The sequence below is a fragment of the Mastacembelus armatus genome, chromosome 15, assembly GCF_900324485.2.
Source record: "Mastacembelus armatus chromosome 15, fMasArm1.2, whole genome shotgun sequence".
Lineage (NCBI taxonomy): Eukaryota > Metazoa > Chordata > Actinopteri > Synbranchiformes > Mastacembelidae > Mastacembelus > Mastacembelus armatus.
The window spans coordinates 10586928-10598060 of NC_046647.1; positions in this window are offsets into that span (position 1 = coordinate 10586928).

Here is an 11133-nt window from a genome sequence, read left to right on the forward strand (position 1 = left end):
ATAGGAGTGAGTGTGAGTGTGTGAGGTTGTTTGTCTCTATGTGGCCCTGTGATGGACTGGTGACCTGTTCAGGGTGTACCCCTGCCTTTCACCCAAAGAGAGCTGGGATAGGCTCCAGCAGATCCCTGTGACCCTGGTTAAGGAATAAGCAGGTATAGAAAATGGATGGATGTGCATTAGGCCACACTACAAGTTTGTATTCAGAAGCTGCTGCTTGTTATATATGTCTCCATGTCCCTATTAAACTGCTGCTTTTGGTGCAGTTTCTTGTAGTGAGCTCAGATTCGTCTTAACAAGGCACATTGCAGTTCAGCTGAACAGCACTGGGGTCATGTTTACACAAAGCAAAAGCTCAGAGTGTTTTACTCTGACTGTGTCCACACTTCTACAGATAAACTTTAAAACACAATCTTCCCCCCTTTGCTTTGATCTTGCTATTGTTTTTGTGCTTTAATCTTCACAATTTACAAAGAAAAAAAGAAAATCAACCTTTTAAAGTGTAAACAGTAGTACATAATTGTAAGATGGGCTGATTTTAGTTTTTCAGAGTAGCAGAGGGGTAGATGAGAACAGTGTCAGTTAGACCTGTATGAATGTGGCATATTGGACTGTAGGTGTGATTGCACCCCATGCTGTCACCTTCACTTGCTTTGTTGCTTTATGTAGTTAGAGGTTCCTTTTTTAGGGGCCAGGTTCTTCTTACGTCTGGGTGGGAGGTTGTTGACCTGTCAGCATCCTGCTACTTATTAGACCACACAAAGAAAGTCTGAGGAGCACAACATAACCCCAAATCGTGTGACACGGTACGACACCCCACACACATGAAATCACCGAACGCGATATAAAATAATCCAAGTCAAGGTGGAACGACACAACATGGACGTACAAAAAGGAGCACAAACGTCACTGAAATGCATCGAGACTGAGTCAGAACAGACTTGCAGCCATTACTGAAAATTGTGGAAGCAGCAATTGGTGTCAAATGCTGTTTACTTGCTATTTCCACATAAAGTGACATTTTCAGGGAGTGAGTTCAAGAGCGGACGCGGATCCATGTGACATTTGAGGTAATTGGCAACCGGGGCACTGAGTGTGCTCTAAGAATCCTTTGTTTTTATTCTTCACTGCAGCTGCAGCTCAACTGTAAAGAGTGATTTCTGTCCATCACTGCTGAGCTGAGCAGGTACCTCTGAACAGGGTTTTTCCAAACCACCTCCAGTCCACTCTCACTCAATTTAAACCAATTTTACACAGCACATTGCTTTTCAAGGCTTTAAACAAACTCTTTTAAGGATTTTTATATTTTCTGCCAGTTGAAATTAAGCACATGTGAATTAAATTGGAAATTTGCACTTGTTTTGTTTTTTCTTATGTTAAAGAATTACACTCTTTTAGAGGAGGATTAGTTTTCTCAGCAAAATTCATGTTATTGCATTGATTCTTTTTCCTAAAGTCTAACTCTTCCACATTTTGCTATTAATAACTATGATGCATCTCTGACTGAAATGATTATTAGAGTTTTGGAAAATCCCTGCTCAGATCATATAAATGAGCTCATAATTAAACTTAAATTGTTATTGAACTTAGTGGATAATATACTGCAGCTTCCTGCACTGTTTGTGCTGACATCCCTATACTCTGCGATGCCCCTAAATCATGATTGGTGTTAGATTTTTTTCCACTCCCTTCATTTCCTGTTGCTGTTAAAATGAAGCCAAAAAGGTATAGCTGAATATAGCTGTATATGCAGTAAATTGCATACATGTTACCATATTTTTTGGGTCTACAAGCTTTGAGTATTTGGAATGTGTTACAAATTTGCATCGTTGTAAATACTAACTCTGACAGGTCTTTAATCTTTCATTTTGGGGCACCAGTCTTGTTTTAAAAGCTCCTGACCTGATTTGCACATATTGTGCTCATTTGTCATGAAGATATATTTGACCACATTGCTTTAATTTTTTTCTGTGTCATGTATTTAACACACACCTGGGCCATATGAATATATCCCAAGTTAACATATTAAAACTTTTTTTTTTTCTTTCTGACATTCAAAAATAATCGCACACTGCAGAAACTGAAAAGGTGGTCAAGTTATGTCAGTCACACACACAAAAGCTCTCCTTTGTCTTTTGGTTGGTATGTTTCCCTTCTTCTTTGAATAACACTACACTCACATTGTCATTTCTCAAATGTATTTGTGCATCAATTCATAACTTTATTTTCAATTGTATGTAAAAAAAAAAAAAATTAAGAAAGAACTAGGAGGACGAGAAAGATCTTTGGCTTCAAGTCTTAGTAAATCAAGGCTCTGCACTCAAGGGCATGACAGCAATCCCATATCACACACTAGGAAGTGGCGGTCAAGGAAACTGAGAGAGTGCCAAGACAGTTCAACATGGTGAAGTACAGATAATGACACACGCAACCTCAATGCACACACACACACGCTTCTACAGAGAACTTCTATAAACTAATCTACTTACTTAATCCTCGCTGTTCATAAGGGGTTTGTATGTGCATGCTGAGGATCTGGGATGCGTTCACTTCAGCAAGTTATAATCATTTCCATATGCCCTCTAATCACTCTCCCTCACTCCCACTCATAAGACGTTTTGCAGTATGAGCGCCATGAGGCTGGCATGTTAATGAATGTGGGATAAGCAAGCAACCAACAAACAGGGGAGTCATTATTATGAATTATTAGGCAGAATTTATGCAGTCTTGCTTTTAATGGCATATAACCTTGAGGCTGTCTGCTCTCTCTCAATTCCCAATTACACATGCATACAAACACACACACACACACACGCACACACACACACACACACACACACACACACACACACACACACACACACGGTCTATGTGTAGACAGGGCAGTGATCGTGACAGCTTATCAGGGCAGGAATTCGTGGGGCCTTGGACATCTGAAATACATCACAGGGATTTTACCATTAAGAGAGTTTACACTGCCACAGACTAATGGATATGACTCTTTTTGTCACAACAGTATTTGAACAGTAACAGGATTCTTCATCAGCTTGACCAGGCACTTTGCTTTCAGATACGCTTACAGTATTAATGTCACTTGTTAGAAGTGGCTGTAGTTCTTCAGTTTGATCAACAGGTGTCAGGGAGCACTTCTCTGTAATTTTTGGGACTGAGCTCAGGATTCCAACTGTGAGAAGCCAGCTGGTCTTTGATCACTGATTCATTCTGATCCAGAGCTAAAGAATAATCAGTGTTGTGAAAATGGGACATGGGCCTGGTTACAGCCTCAGCCCCTTACAGTGGAAGCTAGCAAGTTCAAATTATGATGTCTGAGATGTAGAGAAATCAGTTTCTGAGGTCTGGTTTGGTGAGTGTGTGTTATTTTAGAGTCAATTCTGATGTGAAAAGAAAGTAGCGGTTTATTTGGGCATCTTTCTTTTTGCTCCACTTCAGACCTATGCAGCCATTTGTATAATAAAAAGGAAAATATTCGTTTTATTTAATGTTAATTACCTGTTTATTTGATGAGCCATTGATATCTGACATGAAGTGACCAGCTTTTTCTGTGGTGGCCCAAACAACACACAAAGCTACAATAAAACAAAGATTTTAGGAAGCATTTAAATGTTTTTCTTCAGAACTTTATCTCCAGCACAGTAGCTAAAATATGTTTGCTACAGGCAGAAACTCTCACAACTTCTACCCTTCATGCAATTCCAGCAGAATTTTTGGCCTCTACCAACATCAAAGTGTTCGTCTCGCTGCCAGCTGGACTGCAGCAGCGGTGGTGGGATTGGCTGTATGTGTTTCAGACTGGGAGACTTGGACTAAGGCCCAACCCTTGGCATATCTATTTTGATAAACACATCTTAGCACACCTTTTTCTCATGAATGCTGTGACGTTTATCCAGAAGAAGAGATGTGGGACACTTCTCACTGAAGGACGCATATGTTGGCTTTATGGTCTCATTCACAGAGTCTCTAAAATGCTCGTGACTACTCAGTTTCTACAGGACGTCTGAGGACGGCACGAGCTGAGCTGTGTGTGTGGGCGAGTCTGGCCCTGGACGTTTAGCACCTTGGATTTAATAGCGGAAGGGAAGGCTCTTTTATCTTATTAGTCTACCCTGCATTTTTATTGGTCCAGCAATTATTTAATATTTTTCACCTAAATGGATATGATAGAGGCTCACAGTAAATGGGGATCATACATAGATCTCTTCCTTTCATTGCCTTCTCACAGTCTTAGATAGAGGGCCCAATATATAAATAATTTGGGTGCTGTTTAAACCAGAATGGCCCATAAAGTAGGAATCTGCAGTGTTCTGTTTCGTGTGTAAGACGGTGACGTGCAGTTTTCATAGGACAGCTGGTGTCGCCCAGCTACATGCAGAAGCAGCTGGGACTCCTGGTGGCAACAAAATATGCTAATTAAAAATGAAAAAAATTGAAAGGCTACAATTTTAACGAGATGTGACTCATTATACAACATTTAATAATCTCAGGGAAAACATTAAGCCACCAAATCACATTTTGAGCACACAGTGGAGTGATCACTTTTTAGTTGATTCCAGCTAAAGGTTAATTACTCTTGTTGTATTTCGAGGGTTGTGTTCTTCTGTATGATGCACCTGTATTGCTGCAATCGTAAACTTATTCGCTCTTTGTCTATTGCTTATTTCTCCTCTGCTGTTCCTGTGTGATGGACCATGATAGAGCCCTGACCTTTAGTACAAAGATAAGACAATAGCAGTGCCATTACTCAGCCACACCATGGTGCTGTGGTTGAAGGCTTTGCTAAGGAGTCACTTCCCTTTCATCCTGTGAACTGACCGTTCTGTACAGATATACACAGTACTCTTATCATTTTGCATTGTGTTAGTACACAGCCTATGACCAGTCATCACTTTCTTGTCATGTATATAATAATTTCTATTCCTGTGCTCACTCAAGCAAAGTAACACATCATGTTGACCTAATGGAGCACTGCAGAAGTCTGTTGTCATAGTGACTTTGGTTGATGGCAGTGGGAAAGTGAATTTCCTGCAAGAAAAGGACAACAGGACATTTTTAGTCAGGGTTGTCTAAGCCATCTTCCTCAACGGCCACTGTCCTTCTTGTTCTCCAGTCAGTAATCAGCAGTGGGGAGGGCAGGTATATGCAGACAATGGCCTGCACTTAGCATTATATTTGCATGCTTTTGGTTTTACTTTAAAACCATCGTTAGAAGCAGGTAGAGGTGATGGGAACTCAAAAGCTACTAAATAGTTGCATCAACTAGTCTGGACTTTTTCAACAGCAGGCATTTTTTGTTGTTGTGGTGGAAAAAGAAGAGAGTGCTAACAGCGGGTTACAACATGGTGCGTTCGTCTCAGAATCACTTGGGATACTTGAATAGAATCAAGCCATTATTATGTTATTATGGTGAAAAAAGATAATGATGTCAAGACAATATGATCATGTTCTGCAAGGAGGCCAACCAGCTGTCAGTGAATAATTACCTTGGCACCACAAATAAGAGAAACTCATTTGCTTTAAACATGCTACTCTTATTACGTTTATTATCATGTGGTGTTGAGTTTTGGCCTCTGCTGTGATGGACATGGTATTTACGTACATGGACTGTGTATGAAGAGACAGGTTGTTTTGTTGGTAGTCTAGACATTGTAGTTTTTATAATGTGAATAGTCTCACTTGCCACTATACATGTCTATGACCAGCTATGAGCAGTATTTTTTATTTGTCTTTGTGCTTTTATTGAAGGGGGCCACACCCTGCAAAAGTCAGATGAAGAATTACCAGACTCCAGTGACTCTTCGTTTACTGTCTCTTGTTGCTACTATGAACAATATTGACAAATTGTGATCCCCCAGTGAAACAAGTATTTATGCTGTATGTCATTTAGAGACAGGTGCAGCAACCTACAGGCTGGTTACACCATTGTCTTGTCTGTTTCTCTCAGACGTGCTGGAGCACTCCGTGCAAATGGCTGCAGCCACACAGCTCAGCGTGCTGGTGGTCAGCTATAGTTAAGTGGCTCAGGCAGCAGCTGGAGCACAAACCAATACACACAACAAATGAAGGGCTGGCAGTCCTCTGCTTCAGATTCACAGTCTGTTGCTGTAGAGTCATCCATCCAGCAAATTCATTCCCCCCTTAATTAAGTTGAAAAGGGGGAGTGAGAGGGCCATTAAGCACTTATTTATTTGGCAAACCACTGGTACAGAACGGCAATCGTATTCTTCACACCAGGTCATATAATTGGTCTGAACAATGATAAGCTTAGTGTTATGCAGAGTGATGGGCAAGGGCACTTGGGGGTGCTGTAAATTGTACTATGTCTGTGGCACAAGCACACACACACAAACTTTGATCATTACAACCTCAGTAGGGAACACCGCTGATGAATACCCGTGTTGACCTCAAAACCGCAGAACGCATCACGGCTCTCACATAATACTTTATTGCTGGGAATGAAAAGAGGATAGGTGTCCTGTGAGAAGTGACGGTACCAAGTGCGATTACATCACAAACAAAACAAAAAAAATAAAAGGGATGAGGATTCAATTTGGGAAGAAATGTATCACATGGGCAGAGAGGCCCTTGTGTTTGTCAGAGATTGGGAGAGAGGAGCGTTAATCATGGCACACAACCTGCATCTCTTGGGCTCCAGCTTTGGCTGTTTGAGCCTTCTCTGAACTGAAATACAGTGCGTGTCAGAGAAAAGGTCAATGACATTGTTAGGAGGCTCTGTGAGGACACCGAACACATGCTCTTTATTTGACAAATATAAACTGTAAGACCCCATGCTACCTGGAAAACTCCAGTCCTCAATGTCAGAGCAGTTCACAAATTCTCAAAATTACTGGAATTTGCAGGAAGATATTATTGTTATTATTAGTTTTAATAATTCAATAATAATAATTTAAAAGTTAAATTGTTCAATATATTGAATGTTTAATTATTATAAAGTATTTTTTATTGATATTTGGGGAGTCTGCCATTGCTATGCTAAATCCAAATGCATCCATGTTATCTGCTGCAACTTAATCTCATTGATATCAGCAGTTTACAGTTTAGTCTCTTTACTCCATATCTGAGCTGTATTAGTCCAAGCAGAGCATCCCACTGTAGCTGAATATGAATATGTGAATATCTGAGTTGTTTTTGTTCTGGTGATGAAAACATAACACAAGAATACATAGGATAAAAATATCCAGAGTTCCTCAGTGCCCAGTTGGAGAAAAAACATCACAACCAGATATCTAATCCTGATCCTAAGTGAATTCTTTCACCAAATTTTAAATGTTAAAGTGAGACTTTGTTGGTTACGTGTTTGTTTTCAACATTCCTCTGAAAATCCTCTATTTCATATTTTGAAGAGGTTTTCACACGGACAGATTTTTCTACAAGACCGAACAACATTCTGCCGAACAATTTTCATAAATTTGCATAAAAAAACAGAACAGTTATTTACAGATGAAAAAATCTTGCAGTATTCGTATTGATTTAATTTGACTGAAACAGATCAGTCAATACAGAACTGACTATTTCACAGCCATGAATGTCGGTGTTTGCCTTAATGTTATTGCTGCAGCATTTTGTCTCTCAGCCTTTAATAAACTGCTATTGCCTCCACTCCTATAGTTAGAAAATGCGGTGTTGAATGAGAGATCACTGTTTAATCAGGTACAATATACAGCAGTGATTTCTAAGCTTTTCCTCAGCACAAGAGACAGCTGTCAGGGGATCAATGTGCAGCGTCATCTTTATTAAAGATGAGGAACTAACGGCAGTCACTTATCCATGGAAGTGCTGCAATCAATCCTGATTGGGCGAGACATGGAGACGAGAGGGATGTGTGTGCTCCTAATATTTAAGGGGGTCAAGTGCCATCGATCGTAAGCTTCCACGGAGACACTAACCTGTCATCAGTGAGATGGATTAATCTCTCAGTGCCAGCACGTTTCTCCACTGCCCATCAAATCCTCACATCCTGTCTGCAGCGTTCACTCCATGACTCACTTTCCCATGAGTTTTCTTTGTGGGTTCATTGTTCCTGTGGCATGAGCTACTCACTAAAGGAAATATATGAGTGGAGTCGGGGACAGGATGAGTGGGAGGATAGAATGAATTTGTACTATATTTGTTTAACAGGTGTATACAGAAAAAGTTATTTTCCCATGAATAGCCTGTGCATACAGAAGCAACCTTTTCCTTAGATACTGACTTTTTCTTTCCAAAGTAAGCATCATTTTTTACCTGGAGATGCCATTATTTCATATATGTGGCAATACATCATAAAATAGTTTTTAAAGCTACACTGATCAATATTTTTATATTCACAATGGATTGAATAATTATGTGTTAGGGTTAGTGGAATGTACAGGTTATTATCCCTTGACTATGCAGTGTCTCTCAGCTCTTTAAGCTCACTGTTTTCACTTTACAGGCTGCAGCCTAACTGGTTTAGGCTCACTGCTTTCATCAGTGTTGTTTTGTAACTGCTGTTTTCAGTAGCAAATATCAGTTACACCCCTTCTTTGCTGTAGCATAAGATAGCAGAAAGGCAACTTTAGCAATTAGCTACCTTTAGTTAGCAGTAAATCAGGCTAATGTTATATGTGATTTTCCCCAGTGGACAAAAACATCACTAATGTTGCTCCAGATGTATTGGATGTGTAAACAGGCAGCTGTTTTCTAACATAGAACCATTAGGTGATGTCAGTTTTGTGTTTACAGTTGATCCTTTTGACCCATCCATCCATCCTATCCCAGCTCTCTTTGGTCCTCTCTCAGAGTACCTGGAGAAAACCCACACAAGCACAGGGAGAACATGCAAACTCCACACAGAAAGGCGCCTGCTGGGTTGCGAACAGGGTGCCTTCTTACTGTGCAGCAACAGTGCTAATCACTAAGCCACTGTTCTGTCTATTCTTTTAATCCATTGGCCAAAAAAAAAAAAAAAAAAAATTACGATTTAAAGGTGAATGATGTCTAAAGAGATTATACGACAAATGAGAAAGATGCAAAAAAAAAAAGCTTAATTTTGCAACAATACTTAATAAAGAGCTGCTTTTGCTGCTATGCATAACTTCTTAAAATTCAAAATGTAAACACCTGTATCTATAATTCTACTTAAGCTAAAGGCATTATTATTTTTGTTTTGAGAGCCTATCTTGCTGTTGTTTGGGAAACTTGCTCCTCTTGGAAACAAAACATTTACAGGTTAAATTGGCTTTCCCACTAGTGATGACTTTATAAAGCTCCGCTGTTCTGGAAGGAAGCATGCTGTGAAGAGGTGATGAAACACTAAGCAGTTGGATATGGATATGTGAAATCAGCAACCAGCTGCTCTCCCTCTCATGAAATACTGGCACGTATCCAGAATCACAATAAAACACTGGAGACTCCAGAGACTTTTCACAGTCCTTCGTGTATTCTCACTTTCATCTTGCTCAAATACAGACACTACATGGACAGATTAAAACACAAGTCTCTGAGGCCTTAATCGCTCGTATTTGTGACAACACATTAAGTCCCGAGAGAAACGTTTCCTCCATATGGAGCTTGACAGGTTTTTTTCACGCCCAGTACCTGTGCTTTAATGCTGACACCAGCCAGTTTCCTTTATACGTAGACGTGACGCTGTAAAACAGGAACAGGCAGAAAAAAGCTAATTTTGAGTTTATAACCCTCCACCTCCCCAATTAGTGCAGCAGTGAGCCTGTGGGATTGCCTTCTTTAAGGGGAAGCTATCTCACAGGAAACAGTCTCAGTATTGAGAATTCCAGCATAATCACCAAGCTTGGCTTGCAGAAATTGTTCATGTGTAGCAGATTCTGCATACATTGTTTTAGCTTTAATTTATGTGTTTGGGAATGTGTGCATGGTGCTAGATGACAGTTTGATGCAGATGTACAGATGTTGACTAAATGCATAATAGCTGTTTGAATTTCAAATTGCCTTTGTAAATAACAGAATATATAAACATATATTCTGTTATTTACAAAGGCAATATTATATTTGCATATTTTTATGATGATAAATGATAGTTGACCTCTTTTCTACAGTGCATTAATAAGAAACATCGACTGTTTCTGCGTCTACCTGCTACCATCAAGCATTGGTCTATTTATTTTACCCTTTTTGTTTTGTGACGTACACATCCTGGCCAGCAGATGTCAGAAGTGTTCCTCAAAACCTGGGCGTTCCTCAAAGCACTGGGATTATATTATGGTCAGCAGGCTCGTTTCCTTGCACATATTACATGTTATATGAAGGTTCAGTCACCTAATGTAGGTACAGCAAAACGACTGACTTTTTTATTGAATGCTGTTAGGTCAGTACATTAAGTCTAATTTAAATGAGAAGGTTGTGTGTCGTGGTAGTTTAGTTATTAACGTAGAATCGATGCAGATTCATGTTGTCCTCTGGCTGTGCAGCACATAATAATAGTGCTGGGATTGGATGGACAGAAAGGGAACAGAGCAGTTTGAGAAGGAGGACAGACTGACAGAGGCAGATAGACAAGCAGGTGAACAGACAAATAGACTGACAATCAGGCAGGTTGGAGCATACAAATAAACACAAGTACCTGTACTGTATGGATAATGACATGGTTTTAGAGATGAAAGCAGAAACAATGCAAATAGCCCTCACTCGCAGCAGTTACCATGACGACCAACCACCTGAACTTGGAGAAAAGTCCCAGGAGAGGTCTGCAGGAGGGAGAGGTGGGAGATGAGAGGTCTATGTGTCCTGGTTTTACAGATTTACAAGTCCTACATGCATCCCCTCACTACACTACACACAAGTCATTCATGTGTTTCGTAATGGTGACTCCATTGAGAAGCTCAATGGAAAAGATGGTAAAACAACTGGGACAACTGGAAACCAGTAACTGAAAATTTTAATATCAAACGTGTTCAGAGTGTTAATTGCGTTTCCTTTCCACTGCCAAATGTTTATTTATTAAATGCCTCTGCCTTCTTGTGCTCTTGTTACTCTTGTCATCCAGCCGCCCCACCTCTCCATGTGTCGCACATATAATAGATTCTCTTTGATATGGCTGAACTCAAGCTGCCCTAACCCATAATGCGATCAGGTATCCACTCTGAAGCTCAGGCTGCCTGTATT